Here is an 18,288-nt window from a genome sequence, read left to right on the forward strand (position 1 = left end):
TTCTGTGAAGTTTACAGGCACTTTTTCCTATAGCATAAATGGTATGCTAAACTCTTAAATAATATTCTAGTATTTGTCTGTTTGAAATTAGTTTATGAAACTACTGTGTAAAATTATGCTATTGTAACATTACTCTTTGCTAGGGTCTGCTATCTACACTGTAGCTATGGGAGGAAACTAAGAGAGCACTTTATTTTCTCACTTTATATCTGAATAAAAGGTTACTGGTGCTTGAGTAAAATACTAGATATGACACTTCTTCCAAATTCAAATTAAAAAATCTTGTTATTTAGAATATATCTTAATGCATAAATATCAAAAAAGTGTTATGTTTTCAGTCATTTATAATCAGCACAATGCCAATGTGTTAAAATCAATATTGGGTGGAATAACCCTGATTCACTCACAACAAATGAACACAGATTGTTCTTCTAAGCAAGTTTCTAAAAAAAAACAATATAAATGACAATATCATTTAAAGTTTGGAGTAAATCAGACATTTACAGAATAAAACAAATATTAGCATACACAATAAATACAGAATTTTCAAGTGGTCTCTTAATTTCATGACGAACACCACACAGCACCATTACATCTAAAATCTAATTCAGCAAGTTGCTTGGTGTTTCTTTGTAATTAAGAATGTTCAAAAATGCCTATATTTGACACGAAAATAACCTATAAGCTATTCATGAATGAATGCAGGTTATTTTGTGTGGATTTGTGACAAACACAAACACACACACAGTTTGCGAGCAGCATAATGAATGCACATCTCAGTTTTTTCTTTTCTAAAGATCCCCATGACTACTGGATTATTCTGAGTTGATAGAAAAGAAACTCATAAAGGTTTGAACCACTTGAGGGTGAGTAAATAGTGAACACATTTTGGGGTGAATGTTGCCTTTAACTCTAACAACCTGTACTGTCACCCCAGGAGAATGCTGTCCTGGGATTAATTTCACTCCTGTAGGTCATTTCTAACTGATTAAATTGATAATGTTAAAAGTCACTGGCTGGCTCAATTTTAAAACCCAGTCCGAAACCTTCTGAATTGTACAAAGAAACACACAAGCTCCTGGTATATTGATTAGCCTGAGAATGTAATACCAGCACTTTGTTACAGAAAAGAACATGCAAACAAACAGGTTGGTTTTTGTGATTTAAAAGTATTCCCCATATAGGCATAATTTATTTCATACTCTAAATACAGCATTTTATATGGCCGTACCTGTACCCCAACCCTCATAGAAAAACCTGTGGCAAATTTTGAATGTAAAAAACTGTTACGTATGATTTTAAAGAGTTTTAAATTAAAGGGCACAAGGCAATGTCCTCATAAACCACCTTGACATTGTAATACATAGGTAAGACCCATGTCATTATACAAAATTGGGGTCCTCATAAATCACATAAACAAGCACAAAAACACACAGAGTGATACACAGTCAGTGCTAAATATCTGAAACGATTCTGAACCACTTAATTACAGAGCAACAATCTCAATCTCTGAAATTATGTAAACCCCCAGAACTGGGATCCTGCGTTGACGATCAAACGTAAATGACCAATCAGAGTCTAGTATAGATTTACGGACACCTCCACGGTCACCGGGCTGTCGGAGCCATGCGAGGCTACAACCACCCCTCCTCTCCTTCCCCTCTGCTCGTCCCACACCCAGCACACTCGCACACCTTGCAGCAGGAAGGGAGAGAGAGAAAAAAAAAACTCCGCACGGTTGCCGAGGAAAACCGAGCATCTTGAGAAACTCAGACAGTGAAGTTCCCGCAGCGCGTTCCTTCAGGTGCGTTTCCCCATCGCGCTGTTTTCCACCGTAAAATGACCTTTACTGGTCACCTTCAGCGGAAGAGCGGTCCTCACTTCAACGCCACTGTGGTCACTGATACATTCACAAACAAAACGTCTTTCTTTCGAGTCTGGTGAGCGGCTCGAGTCGTTAATTGAATTATTAGCGCGAAGATGCTGAGAGGGTGGTGCGCCACTCGCATCCGGAACAAGCGCAATGCCCCTCCGCAAGGTGACCAGTGTGGGTACCAGTGCGAGAAACAAACGCTCACTGAGCTGTTGGGGAAAAGCACAACGCCAGCATACGCTGGATGGTGTGTGTAGGCTATACCTGGATGGTTTGCATATAAAATAAGAGAGAAACGCGGTGCATTTACTAAATAGAAAACACCTTGGGAAGTCATGCAGTCCAACACAATTAATAAGCACAAGCGACGGGAAATAGTCAACAGAACAGCTCGGAGCTGGGAAAACAAGTCATTGAGGACCATTCGACAACTAGTAGATTATTAAAGCTTCAATGCGGCTGAATGACAGTTATCAAAAACCACGACAAAGGTATCTGCAATGGAAAAAAAATCACATGCGGGGACGATTTACCAGGATGACAGAGAGCGGTTGTTAATGATAACGAAGTGCCAACTGTTACCATGGCAAACAAACCCTGATTGGTGTAAATATCAATCAGGAGATACTCACCAGGCCATGCTCCAAGGACATTGCCGTGGTTTGTTGGGAAAAGGGAATATCCAAGAGCGACTGGATACACTCAGTAGCTGTTATTATGCCGTTCTTTACCACCCAGGTGATCATCAAGAGTGTTTACAACAGATGGAGATGATGGATCCTAAAATAGTGCAGTTGTTGCCTGGTTAGATGGAGGTTCCGCAGAGGAGAAAATTTGAGATGGAGACTTCGTTTTGAGATGACCGTCCCGACCAATTGTATCAAAAAAGCCAAAGGTGTTTTGTTTTGTTTTCACGCTTCTTTCTTGAAGGTGTAAATCAAAGAGGTGGTAAAGCGTGGTGATGCAGTATTTGGGTTTTAAATGCGATGTGTGATGAGAGCCCCCTCGCTGAGCTGCGCGCTGAGGACCGTGGACGCAGCATCCGCGCGGGCTGCTATGCGCGCGGATGGAGAGGACGGAGAGGAGGAGGCGGGGGGACTCGATCTCTCTCTCTCTCTCTCTCTCTCGTTCGCGGTACCTCTCCACCCTCAAATCCCTCCCACTCTGCTCCGTTACAGTGCGATCACGTCAGATCACACAACATGCCACATGCGCCGAGTTCAAACCGCAGAGTTGATGCATGAACAACAGATATATGCTTCGGGCATTTCACTAAGCAGGAGCATTTAGCTTGCATTTTCTCAAGGTGTTTAAAATGTTAAACATTGTATGAGATAACGTCTTAAAGAGAACTAAGAAAGCATGTGCAGTTTCATCATTGTGTTCAATTAATATCAAAACTATATTATGCAAAAGTGTAGGCCTATAGGGTCAAGAGCAGTGCTGACTCGAGCTCAAGGTCACAAACACAAGGTTTTCATACTAAATATTTGTACAAAATTTTTAGTAATTCATTAATTTCTCTTCAACTTAATCCCTTGATTCATCAGGGGTTGCCACTGCAGAATGAACCGCCAACTTATCCAGCATGTGTTTTACACAGCGAGCGCCCTCCCAGCTGCAATACAGAACTGGGAATCATCAATACACACATATTCACACACATACACTACGGAGAATTTAGTGTATTCCTTTCACCTATACTGCATGTCTTTGGACTGTTGGGGAAACCGGAGCACACGGAGGAAACCCACACGAACACAGGGAGAACGTGCAAACTCCATACAGAAATGCCAACTAACCCAGCCAGTACTCTAACCAACGGCCTTCTTGCTGTGAGGTGACAGTACCAACCACTGAGCCACCGTGTCATCTATCAGTATCTAATTTAAAAAAAAAGATAAACCAGATGGCGATGCAGTGGCGCAGTATGTAGTGCTGTCGCCTCACAGCAAGAAGGTCGCTGGTTCGATCCTCGGCTCAGTTGGTGTATCTGTGTAGAGTTTGCATATTCTCCCTGCATTCTCCTCCGGCTGCTCCGGTTTCCCCCACAGTCCAAAGACATGCGGTGCAGGTGATTTGGGTAGGCTAAATTCTCCGTCGTTGTGTATGAGTGGGTGTGTGAATCAGTGTGTGGACGTTTCCCAGAGATGGGTTGCAGCTGGAAGGGCATCTGCTGCGTAAAAATGTGTTGGATAAGTTGGTGGTTCATTCCGCTGTGGCGACCCCTGATTGATAAAGGGACTAAGCCGACTTACCATTGAAGATTTTAAATGTATAGACTTTTGAACCAAACATTAGTAAGATGTGATAAATAAATAGCATTATGATGAAAATTTACTCTGGAATTGTGCATTACTGCCTAATATAATGTCGGTCCTTTGCATGCTGACCCACCAAGATCCCCAAAGGTAATCAGTGACATCAAATACCAAACACAGTACAGATTTTATAAACATCATTTTAACTTCTATGTTTAATGGTTTTTCTTCTTTTACACTGATGTTATAGTTATAAAGCAAACAAACAGTGCAGCTTTATTTGTTGCTTACAGATGAACAAGCAGAAGAAAGAAATGCACATGTTCTGCACAATTAGAATATATTTATTATTGTGACTTGAGAATTAAAGTCGACATACTGTTATACTACAAAGACTTCTTCTTTTTCTTAGACTATTTTTAAAAACGCATCTCCTCCTAGACCATTCATACTACAACCACCAAACTAACTCTAAATCATCAGTTTTGGCCAATGCAAACAATTATTTTTCATGAGTCCAATATTTACTGTAGCTGCTAGAAAACATACAATCTGACGTAAGTGAAGTCATGTTTCACTACCGTATTGTTTTTAAATAGAGAAAACATTTTACAAGTAACTGTTATTCTAAATCTTGGACCTTATTCTTAAAACTAAAAATGAGTAATAAGAAGGAGTGAAGCACCAATAACGGCTCTTATTAAAATGTATTTGAATAGTAATTTGGCTGTTGTTGTTATCCATAAATTTTCAAATGTATTTTTTTACAAGCGAGACTAGAAAAAAAAGTAAAGCTCTACATAATTTTTATTCAAATGGACAGGGAAAGTGCTGGCCAGTTTGTTATTTATAATTTGCCAAATCGTTTTCAATTTACATTTCTTTCTAATAGTATATGATGTAATAAATTTGTATTTTAAAATTAAGTATTTCTCATTATTTCTTTATTCAAAAATTTTAGTAAATATTTTTTGGACATCAAAAAGTGTGGTTATGATGACCCTCCGACAAGCTAATCTAGCTAAAAATAGTGCTTAAAATGCATTTGAATCTCGTAATTAAATAGAAAATGAGGCGTAGGAATTGCAAAAAGGTTCCTTTTTAAGAAAAAAAGAACTACTACTTTCACCGGGCTGGCTACAGGCCTGCTAACGACATACCAATCTACACTAGAAACTAATCCATACTAGAACCATACTAACAAGCACACTAATCATACTAGAAACATACTAATCCATACTAGAAACACACTAACAAGCACACTAATCATACAAGAAACATACTAATCCATACTAGAAACACACTAACAAGCACACTAATCATACTAGAAACATACTAATCCATACTAGAAACACACTAACAAGCACACTAATCATACTAGAAACATACTAATCCATACTAGAAACACACTAACAAGCACACTAATCATACTTGAAACATACTAATCCATACTAGAAACATAATAACAAGCACACTAATCATACTAAAAACATACTAATCCATACTAGAAACACACTAACAAGCACACTAATCATACTAGAAACATACTAATCCATACTAGAAACTTACTAACAAGCACACGTATCATACTAAAAACATACTAATCCATACTAGAAACACACTAACAAGCACACTAATCACACTAAAAATATACTAATCCATACTAGAAACATACTAACAAGCACACTAATCATACTAGAATTGTACTAAAAACATACTAATCATTGTATAAACAACAATATACCAATCCATATATAAACATGCTAGCACATGCTAAAAACAAGCTAGTTAATCTTATTCAAACAATAAAATTTGGCAAAAAACTTCTGGTAACATGTAATAATATGAACAATTAAAAGCGACTTCATGATTTAGCGAGTCAGTTGAGCTGTTCGGTCCACACAAGGGTTGATATTTCAGCAAAGGGGGAGCTCATTGACATGACATGACCCTTTTGTACAATATTTTGTGAGTGTGGCTCCCCAAAGTGCCTTTGGACAGGTTCCTCACAAATCACCCACATCACTCCTCTTTGGAAAACATGAATCAGGAGGAATCAACCGTAGATCTAAAACATCATCATCATCATTTTCTTGTCAGCTTAGTCCCTTTATTAATCCGGGGTCGCCACAGCGGAATGAACCGCCAACTTATCCAGCAAGTTGTTACGCAGCGGATACCCTTCCAACCGCAGCCCATCTCTGGAAAACAACCACACATGCATTCACACACACACTCATACTCTACGGACAATTTAGCCAACCCAATCCACCTGTACCACATGTCTTTGGACTGTGGGGGAAACCCGAGCACCCGGAAGAAACCCACGCAAACGCAGGGAGAATATGCAAACTCCACACAGAAACGCCAACTGAGCCGAGGATCGAACCAGCAATCTTCTTGCTGTGAGGCGCCACTGCTTCCTATCAGGTAAAGTTTTTTTTTCCCTCTCCGCTGTCGCCACTGCCTCGCATGGTTCAGGATTGGTAGAGCTATGCATTGATGAATTTGCTCTTCAGTGTTTGAACTCTCAGTAATGATTAAATCACACTGAACTGAGCTAAACTGAACTGAACGGAACTTAAACACTAAAATCTGAACCACACTGTTCCAGTTACTATGACCATTTATGTGAAGCTGCTTTGACACAATCTACATTGTAAAAGCGCTATACAAATAAAGCTGAATTGAATTGAATGGAATTGCTTCGCCCAAATCCAAAACAGTAAACATTAATAAAGATGATAAGTTGGCATCCCTATCAGAGATTATGAGCAGAGTTTCACTCCTCCTCCACCACCTTGCTGTCCAACGGTCCATCCTGGTGCCATGAAATCTCCAGGTAAACCACACACAATAAACGGCTTTCCCTGTGACATAAAAGGACTCACTGGACCAGGTGACCACTTAACTCTGCTCCAAGGTCCAATTCCAAAGCTTGTGTGTCCATTCTAGACTCCTTTGTCCATGAATAGGGGTCACTATGTGGCCTGCAGCTACACAGCCCCTATGCAGTACACTCCTTCAATAACAGTCATTAATTTTCGCGACATGTTTTGTGACATGAAGCATACAGGAGACCTATTTTTGGCTCAGCCAAGAGAGGATAGCCTTCATTGCCCTCATGCAACAGTGAGTTTTGGGCACAAACACCTTAACATTGGTTTGTGGTTTGTATCTCTTCGTACAGCTGTTGGTAAATTCTCACCACTGCTGACCTGGAGCAACCCATACAGTAGGCCTTGCTGTTTGACAAAGTTGCCTTGATCCCACAATCTGGACATGATCAAAGTCACTCAGATCTTAACTCCCGGCCATTTCTGCTGCATCCAACACATTGATATGAAGACTTTGCTTCCCATCTAATCTAGCAAAAACAATAGCACGTGGCCTTGATTGGAGACAATCAATACTTCACATGTGACTGGTCATAATGTTTTGGCTCATCAGTATATATATATACACACACCACACGAGTGAAGTGCGGGGAGGTTTGTGGCTTGTGAGGCACTGACTTAAAAATATATGCACCCAATATATTTATCGACTACCTGCCTTAAACTTCATACCTCATATAAGTATTCTTTCAATACACATAGTATATAGGCCTATTGGGCCAAGGTATAATGTACAATGTATAGCAATTCAACATGACCCCCAAAAAGCAACAAGGTTGATGCTACAGACAATTAAAGAGCCCATATTATGGGTTTTTGAAAATTCCCCTCCATGTAGTGTGTAACACAGCTCTAAGTGAAGTGAAGTATCCAGCTAAGGCTTAAATCTGTAAGAATACAGTGTTTAAAACGGTTGATTCATCTATAAAAGAGTCGACTCATAGTGCTTCAAACGAGTCGCCTTGATACCGATTCATTATGACGTACGAACGAAACCAAGTTATTCACGTGCACGCGCAAACCCGGGAGATTTCAAACCTGAGGCCCCGCCCTCTGACGCAGAAACCCAGACACACACACACACACACCCACAAACACACGCACACAAACATGCCGGTTGATTGAAGTCACACTGCAGATGGACATTATCGATTCTCTACCCAGAGATGAAACCTCAGCATTATAACCAAGCAGTTGGAAACTTCTGGAAACTACATGCTACAAAGAATACTTCATCTGCGTTTCTTAAAGTAAGGATCAGTAAAGAGTAACTTACTAATGGACGTCAGGATTTTTCTTCCTCCATTTCTCAAGTGTAAGTACGTGCGATTAAAGTTGCTTCGTTGACTCTAGCTTGCAAATGTATTTAGTTGTGATTAGTTACTTGTAACCGAGTGTACTACATCAGGTTAACTGGCTATATTCTCTTATCGCGTGCAAAGTCACGTTAAAAACGCGACGCGTGCTGTTTGTTTACGGAGCTCCGTGGTAGAGGTCTGCATTCCCGCGGCTGTCCCCGCGCCAGATTTCTGCGGCGCGGGAATAAATTTCAGAATCAATCGCGGGAGCGGTCGGTAACAGGTTTAATTTGGGACGGGAGCGGGCTTTCTAGCAATATCGTGGATATTGCTATGCGAATGAGACAGAGCTTTGCATGCCTGTGTGTCTGCTTGGTGCTTGTGTGTATGTGTTAGTGCGCGCGTATGAGAGAGAGATAGAGAGAGAGAGAGAGAGAGAGAGAGAGAGAGAGAGAGAGAGAGAGAGAGAGAGAGAGAGAGAGAGAGAGAGCTCTGTCTGGCTGTCTCTGGACTGTTTAGCTGGGTGATTTTCGGTTATGTTCTCCCCCGCTCTTTAGAGGGATTGGGCGCGGCGGGCAGAAAATGGGGCGGTTCGGGCACCGGGACAAGAAATTCTAAATATAAGCGGGAGCGGTCGGGTTCAGGCTAAAACCTGGCGGGTGCGGGCGGAAGCGGGAGCGTTGTCGTCCAGAGGTGTGTGTGTGTTTGTGTGTGTGTGTGTGTGTGTGTGTCAGCTAAAATCCACGCCTACACTATGGAGCGCGTACGAACTGTGATTACTTTTATATTGCTGATTAGCTATTGGGCATTTCATTCTCTGACTGAAGGCAGTCGACCAATCGTGACAGACTGTCATCGGTCCAATCAGCGCAGATTAGCTTCGCGCTAAGGATCACTGACGATGAATCACTGGACGATTCATACAGGAGTCGCTGGGATAATTAGGTAAAAATAAATGCAGATTATAAGACCATGAAAGTGTTTTTTGACTTTGCATGCATATTAGACTGTTGTTGGAGACCCTTACAACCAAGATATGACCCTATTTCATGTATAATATGGGCTCTTTAACAAGTGACACAGCACCATGGCGGATGCTCTCTCTCTTATAAGAAGCCTTGAAATGACTGGAATGTTTAAAGGATTGTTCTGTCCTGTCCTTTGAAACAAGACCTTTAGCTCCGGCATTGGCCGTCAATTATTTATTACTTCATTATTTGATTAAAAGCCCTATTTTGATAATTTTTAAGCTAAGATATTAACGTTACATCTGCCATTTAGCAGTCAGTCAGAGCAAAACATAAAATAACAGACTCCTTGAACTTTACTTGACTCCTTAAGAGCAACCATCGAACAAGAATAATTGTGAGCTCACATGCGCCCCCTTCATTGCAGTAGAGTTACTGCCTGCCTCACCTCATGTCTTTTCAGTGCGGCTTTATGTCAGACGCTAACACTAATTAAGTTATAGACATTCGTGAAATACATGACATATTATATGGAAAGTGAGGATATATAATAAAAATGTCTATAGTTTATAAAAACCTTTTAATAAAGCATAGGTGTCAAATTCAATTCCTGGAGGGCCGCAGCTCAGCACAGTTTTGGTCCAACCCTTTCAAACACAGCTGATCTAAATAATCGAGGTGTTCGAAAGAGTCATGAAGACCTTCATTAGTTGGATCAGCTGTGTTTGATGAGGGTTGGAGCAAAACTGTGGAAAAGGAATTGAGTTTGAGACTTATGCAATAAAGCATTACATTGGTAGCAAATACAGAGTAAGCAAAAGGCATGCGTTTAACCCAGTTCGAAAGTGATTAAGCAATCTGACATGAGGCACAGCATGGTGCTACCTCACATCACTTCCTACGCTGTAATTGAAGAAAAAATATGCAGAATACATCGATTTTGATCGTAAAATTTTTTTAAATTACTTGTATCATACAGAAATTGTATTTATAGCACAGATCAGTCCACAAATATTAATTTTATCATTAGTACACAACTCATGATGGCAGATGACGATGATGACACTGCCTCACCTGACCACACGTCCCTGCACCACACAGAATAGTGCACAATTGGTGACAAAACTATTAGACCTGCTATGAAATTGCAATTACTTTTCAAATATTTCCTAAGTGCTTTAGGTATGTGATATATTTCAATCAAATCTGTTTAGCCATTTTAAGTATAATGCTAATGGTCTAATCTGATTTAATGATTTATGCTAAGCTAAGGTAAGTGTCATCGCAAAACCCGGATATTAACTGGCATAAAGAAAAATAGTAAAACTCAACTACAGCAGACTTGTAAAATGTACCCTTTTTTTAAAATAATAAATAACATTTTAAAAAGTGGACAATATTCATTTCATACAATATTTATTTTAACATTCAGTAGTATAATATTATGAGTATCATAGGTATAGTATAATAGTTTTAATAATTGATGTCTAATAAGTTTCTTTGCCATGATGACAGAGCATAATAATTTACTAGTTATTGTGCAGAATGCTAGTATTCAGCTCAAAGTACAATGTAAATGCTTGACTAGATGAATTATGTTAACTAGGCAAGTTCATTCATTTTCTTTTCAGCTTAGTCCCTTTTTTAATCTGGGGTCGCTACAGTGGAATGAACCGCCAACTTATCCAGCATATGTTTTTTACGCAGCGGATGCCCTTCCAGCCGCAACCCATATCTTGACAACATCCATATACACTCATTTACACACATCCCCTACGTACAATTTAGCCAACCTAATTCACCTGTACCACATGTCTTTGGACTGTGGGGGAAACCGGAGCACTCGGATGAAACCCACGCGAACACAGGGAGAACATACAAACTCCACACAGAAACGCCAACTGACCCAGCCGAGGCTCGAACCAGCGACCTTCTTGCTGTGAGGTGACAGCACTACCTACTCCGCCACTGCATTACCAACTAAGCAAGTTACTTAGGCAAATCATTTGACAACAGTGGTTTGTTTGTAGGCAATTGATACAAAATTACCCTTTATGGGGGCTAAAAATAGTGACCATAAAACTTTTAAAACTAAACAATATTTAAAAACCAAACTGAAAGAATAAAGACTTTATCATGGTAGAAAACAATATATAAAAGAAAATACTGCAAAAGAAATTCCTTTCTTACTCATCACTTGGGAAATATTTGGGAAAATAATTCAAATTTCACAGGAGAGCTGATAATTTAAATAATAATTAATAATTTGAAGCTGGATAAGTTGGCGGTTTATTCCACTGTGGCAACCACTGATTAATAAAGGGACTAAGCCCAAAAGAAAATGAATGTATTTCCATTCTACAAAAGTATCACATCTTGTTGAGCAATGTAGCAAACAGCTGACTAGCAGTTTTTCAATTACGTCTGTTCATTTGGTTCAGATCTGTGCCATAAATCCTCGTGGTGTCCCTTGTACGCCCCATTTTTCCGCTGTGTTTTCAATTCATAAATTCAGGCACCTATCACACCCACGCAGGTGTAATCTTCTAGCTGTCTCCACGCATATAGAGCTCAAATCTAATAGCCCTAATGCAGGAGGCCTCTCAGACCAGCGAGGAAAAGCTTTTATGTGCTGACGAGTGCTCAAGTGTGCCTCTTCTGAAGCCTTCATATGCAAACACACATACGCACATGCTTTATATGCTCTCCACCAGATGAGCATTAACTCAAAAGCAGCGAAAAATACCAAGACTTGGATCACGTTTTTGAAGCTTGCACCATAAGACTATATTACACACTCCCTAGGCTAAGCTTGACACATCTACACCGACAATCAATGTTTCATTGTCCTTGCGACTGAAAAATAGGCTCATTTTGCATGCCTCCACTCTTCAATGCTGAATTTTTCTTCCCTACTTGTGCCGCTCACACTGAAATATTTGTGAGGCACGTCCGAGAAAGTAAAGAGAAAGTTTCCGATGAGGGCTTGTATCTATAATTTAAAGGTGAGGGTTTAGGAGATGGCTGTCCCTCTGGGAGCTGCCGTGCATTAGCCCTGAAGGTAGTGCAGCCCAGTCTTGGAGCCCAACCTAACAGATGGAGTCTCTCACTGTCAGTCAAAACGCAATCCACCCAATCGCATGTTACATCTCCTCGCTTTACTGAGGAACTCCATCCAAAAGCTACCCAAGTGAGACTGTTCCATGTCTGTGAACTCCAGCTCACATCTCTGGGATTCAGCATGAATGTTGGTGCATTTGAAAGCTCTCTATCCTGGCATGGAGATTAGATATAAAGCATTTTACAACAATTTCAGTAGAGTGCTTTTGAAGAAAGCAATTTTACACCAGCTACAAAGCAATGAAAACAGTCATTTAATCATAATGTTCTGAAACGATATGATTTTTCATTTTGTGGAATACAAAAAGAGAAATTCCAAAGAAAGCTTTTGATTTTCATCATATGGACAAACAAACAATCAATTTTTTTTTTTTTTTTTTTTTTTACCAAACAAATCCAGTCATGCAGGTTTAGGGTAGAGTAAATAATGATTTTTATAAAAAAAAATTTAAGCTTCTTTACTTGTTTTTCAGATAATCAACATATTTTTGCTGAAACTAAAAGGAAAGCTATAATCAAGGTATGAATTACAGATGGATTAATTCGCCCTAATTAATGTTTGATCCCCTCGGAATGACATTAAAACAAGATGTAAGGAGGGTTAGCACTTTACACAGAGAACAATAATTCACACTGATCTGTAGCTTAAATAATAGTTAGGTAATAATAAATTAGTATGTTTGGGACCATGCCCATTATGGTTTAAACAAAAGATGATCAAGCAGGGACAGAGAAAAGTGTGTCGATAGATTACGATAAACACTGTACGTGTGAAAAGATACCTTTTTCTTGTTCTTGTAAAATAGGTGTTTGTTTGCATAGGCCGAAAGTCAAGTAAAAAAAAGACCACCTATCACTCATAGTGTGTATTTAAAACACTTGCATGTACAGTTAGAACCATAAATATTTGGACATTGACACAAATTTAACATTTTTGGCTCTACACACCAACACAATGGATTTGAAATGAAACGATAAAAAGATGAGATCCAAAGAGCTGTTACTACCAGTCAAGCAAGCCATCATTAGAAAACAAAAATTAAAAAAACATTAGAAAACAAAATTAAAAACAAAACAAGATAGCAGAAACATTAGGCATGGCCAAAACAACTGTTTTAACATTCTTAAAAGGAAAGAATGCACCAGTGAGCGCAGCAACACCAAAAGACCCGGAAGAACATGGAAACAACTGTGGTGGACAACTAAAGAATTCTTTCCCTGGTGAAGAAAACACCCTTCACAACAGTTGGGCAGATCAAGAACACTCCCTAGGAGGTAGGTGTATGTGTGTCAAAGTCAAGAATCAAGAGAAGACAACACCAGAGTGAATACACAGGGTTCGCCACAAGATGTAAACCATTGGTGAGACTCAAAAACAGGAAGGCCAGATTAGAGTTCTAAAAAGCCTTCACAGTGCTAGAACAACATCCTATGGACAGAAGAAACCAAGATCAACTTGTACCAGAGTGATGGGAAGAGAAGACTATGGGGAAGGAAAGGAACTGCTCATGATCTCAAGCAGTGAAGTATGGTGGTGGTAGTGACATGGCTTAAGCATGTATGGCTGTCAACGGAACTGGTTCTGTTGTATTTATTGTTGCTATGTGACTGCTGGCAAAAGCTGCAGGGTGAATTCTGAAGTGTTTCAGGCAATATTTCTTGCTCATATTAAGCCAAATGCTTTAGAAATCCTTGTGTGCAGAGGGAGACTGACCCAAAGCATACTGCAAAAGCAATTTTTAAAGTTTTTGAAGGGAAAGAAGTGGAATGGTATGCAATGGCCAAGTCACCTGAACTGAATCCAATTGAGCATGCCTTTCACTTGCTGAAGACAAAACTGAAGGGAAAATGCCCCAAGCAGGAAGTGAAGACAATTGCCGTATAGGCCTGGTAGAGTACCACCAGGAATGAAACCCAGCGTCTAGTGATGTTAATGCGTTCCAGACTTCAGGCTGTAATTGACTGCAAAGGATTTGCAACCAAGCATTAAAAAGTGAAAGTTTGATTTATGATTATTATTCTGTCCAATTAATTTTGGTCCCTTAACAAGTGCGAGGCACATATACAAACTGTTGTAATTCCTACAGATTTCACCTGATTTGGATGTAAATACATTTAAATTAAAGCTGACAGTATGCAGTTAAAACACATCTTGTTCATTTTATTTATAATCCATTGTGTTGGTGTATAGAGCCAAAATAGTTAGAATTGTGTTGATGTCCAAATATTTATAGACCTAAGTTTAACAGTATACCAGAAAGCAGAATATTTCATGATCATCCATTTATAATGTTTTTTAAGCAAATTTCTGTTCATATCAAAAATAGGTTGTGTTTCAAAACCAAATGTCTGTTATTGTAATACGTTTTTCCTTAATACAATGAAAACTCAAATATACAAATTTGGCTCACTGAAATGTGCCTGAATTACATAAAGTTCTAAAAAAAGTCCTACATTATCATTACAGTTGAGATGTAACTCTCCTTTCAACAAATTTGAGGATTAAAATGTCTTTATCTTTTTCTTAATCATCACTGGTGTTGATGGGCCTTTAATTCAATAATTGTTTTCCAATAACTTTAATTCTGTAATTTATTCACCATCTACTTGTTCCAAACCTGTTTGAGTTTAATTTCTTTTAAAGGTTTAAAACCACTTTTGAGTGAGTAAATAATTAGTACATTTTTAACTTTCAGTGTACAATTCCTTTAACAAGTCTATTTCTAGGTCCCCCTACTTTTCTTTTTCAATAATTATGCTGTAAATAAAATAAAAATAAAATAAAAAAAATACAGTACAACGCCTTAATTTAGGCTTTCTTAAGCACAGTCTGAATTGTGCATCAATAGTTTGCCACTTTGAGAGTTGATTGCTTTGGCTGTGATCCCAATTCTGGCAGGAGTTCTGATGTCAAGAGGAGAAAAACGCAACATCTTTGGTCTGCAACAGTTATTGTAGTACTTCCAAAATGGGAGCAATCCATATACAAAAATAGGCAGACAATATTTTAGGGCTGGACTGGATTGTTTGCACTTTGGACAGTGCATTGAAGAACCAGAACAATTTGAACAATGACACAAAGCTGTTTTTCCGGTCAAGCGTGCCTGTACAATGACTTGCAGAATCAATAGTTTATTCACACAAAATTAAAAACTCTCATGTTATTTCAAACCTGTTGGACATAATAGTTGACTTAAAAGCAGATACTGTGAAGAACATTTGCTCACACAATAAAAGTCATTAAGGGACCAGTGGGTAACCTTCTTTTCAATGCATGGGCAAAAATAATGTAGATTTTTTCAAAATATCTTTCTTGCCTCATGTGAAATTTACAAAAAAAATTTTCAATGTAATTAAATAGATTTCTTTTACAATCCAATAACTTGATTTTTCAAATAATAAATAATTAAAATAAATAATAATTTCATTTTTCTTGGGAACACAGCAGTAAACCCATCACTAGTGCAACAAAATTTAATTAAAAAATTTTTAATTTATCAAGATATTTTCGGTGAAAGAAGTATAGTCTCCAGTAGCCACTTTAGCTCCAGCGATGGGGAGCTTAAGCTCTAACTTCTCCTCCTATAAGCTGTTTTAATGCGTACACCCAAATGCAGGTTGCTAGATTGACATCACCAACAGCAGTGTGCCTGACTGTTGAGCCTAAGGGCTGATTTAAATCGTTTTCTAAATAAAAGTAATGGCACGACGTAGAAGAAATAATTTCAATATTAAAAAAGTTTTTGCTCAAACCAACACCTGAAATGTATATTTTAGAAATGGCTTCTATTTCTTGCAGTTGATCAACAGAAAACTGACAATGATAGGTACACCTCATGTGCTTTATTTAGAGTTAAATGCTAATAATGTGAGTTTGAATGTCATTTTACATTACCTTTATTGCCAAACTACTGAAAGCAGCAGCAGCTGATAGTTCACCTCAGATCTTAAAAATAAAATAAACCATTTGAAATGAAATTCAGAAATGCAACTCAGTGCAAGCCAACACATATCAGTGATTCTGCAATTACATTTAATAATGGTAAAGAGGTTTAGTATGTATTGATTAGATTATAAACCTTACCATTTTGTTGGAGTGCACTGAGCGCACTATTCTGTGCTTCTTAATGGCTGTATTTAAATTTCTGTCGTGTTTTGTCTGGTGCAAATAGCTAAATTGCTTATCACTCTCTTCACGTGACATGTTGCTGGAACACAGGGTTAAAATGTAACCTGCTCTCCTAATGTTTATGTTCGTAATATTTATATTACTTGCTAATTAATAACCTCATGTCAAACTCTGTCTAATTTCGGAGCTGTTACTGTCCACTGGAGGTTACATTTCGGTCGCAGACACACACTTTGAGAGTCCTCCTGACTGGATTAATAAAATGCGCAGTTTTCCACTAAGGAAACCCAGGGTGCTGAAATATAACTGGCTAAACTGTAATTGAGCAGGTTAAATGACCAAAACAAAGACAGATGTTCCGGCACGTGACAGACTTTTTCAAAGCAGAATATCTGACTTCAACCTTGTTTTTCAGACAAACAAGTATGTTCACTTAGCATGTTTCTTAGATATCTACAAACTTATTATAGTATTTTTGTACTTGAGAAATAGTCAAAAACTTACATACAGCACCTTTAATATAAGTATTTGTATATATGGTGATTTAGATTTAATAAAAATAATAAAAGTGATGAAATTGTTAGTGCATAATAGCTAATTCTACCTATAATAAGCTTATGACATATAATAAAGCATACCTAAATAATTTATCTAATATACACAATATTGAACGAATGTGTTACTAAAATAACTAAACTAAATTTAAAATAAAACTAAACTTAACTAAAATAAAACTAAATTTCTGTTTAACCTCACATTAATTAAAAAGAAGAAAATAATTAAAACTTTATATCTAATTTTGTGTTCAACAGAAGAAATAGAGAAAGATAAGTAAATCAGAATTTTCATTTTTGGATGAATTATGCCTTTAAATTTCTATAAATCAGAACCTTGTCTATTCTCTTTTTTTTCTTCTTCCAAAATTGATTTAACAAATCAGTGTGCCAAATGTGGCAATGCCTTAAAAAAAGCTACATTTACCAAGTAAAGAGCAGAAGAAAATGAAAGAGAGGAATATTTAAAGAGAAACATCGAATGCTAAAAGACTTTGGGGTAATCTATACAAGGCAAAAAAAAAAAAAAAAAAAAAGACTGCAAGCTGGACTCCATGAGAGGGAGGCACAGACCTAAGGATGTAGCATAAAGGCTTGCTTCCACACAGGACAAAATCTGGGAATAGAAGACAGATTGAAAAAGAAGAACCAAGAGAGATGGCAAAGAGAGAGTAAGAGAGCCTCAATCAATCCCAAGCTTCCTATTCCCAGCACTCAATCCCATAGTGAGGGCCATGCTGATGTTTTATTGATGGAAGAGAATCCGGCTGCACATGTACCCTCTACATAATTCATGATGCCCAGCATTAGGGCCTGCCTGCAGAGAGATGTGTGTGTGGAAATGTGAGAGAGTGTTTGTGAGTTTGTAACTGTACGCGTGTGGCAAAGATAAGCAGGAATGTTTTCCCAAATATATTCCTTAAAAATAATGAGTGCGAAGAAACTTCATCGCTTTAGTGTGATGTGAATAATAACAGGCTTTTAGTGGCTTTGTTGATTAGTTAAATTTAATAAAGTACCAACAGTTTGGCACCATTTATTAATTAAAAAATGTAAAGATAAAATTGTTGATTATAAATGTTCCTTTATATTTTTTTATGAAAGAAAGTGGCCATACATAGTTCATCCAAAAATGGAAATTCTCATCATTTACTTATCATTTACGTGTTGCAAACTTGTCTGAGTAAA

The 18,288-nt window shown here is 38.1% G+C and overlaps 1 protein-coding gene across 8 annotated transcripts in view; it reads right to left on the minus strand.

Moving 5' to 3' along the window:
* Positions 1-2,919, minus strand: part of atp2b3b (ATPase plasma membrane Ca2+ transporting 3b) — a 115,908-nt gene extending 112,989 nt beyond the window's left edge. For all 8 annotated transcript variants that reach the window (XR_015522855.1, XM_087305821.1, XM_087305824.1 and 5 more), the window contains exon 1: positions 2,506-2,919. The gene's annotated coding sequence lies outside the window, so the exon portion shown is untranslated. The remainder of the gene's footprint in view (positions 1-2,505) is intronic.
* Between the last annotated feature and the right edge of the window lie 15,369 nt (positions 2,920-18,288).

The sequence above is a fragment of the Danio rerio genome, chromosome 23 (assembly GCF_052040795.2).
Source record: "Danio rerio strain M-AB ecotype USA chromosome 23, GRCz13ab, whole genome shotgun sequence".
NCBI lineage: Eukaryota > Metazoa > Chordata > Actinopteri > Cypriniformes > Danionidae > Danio > Danio rerio.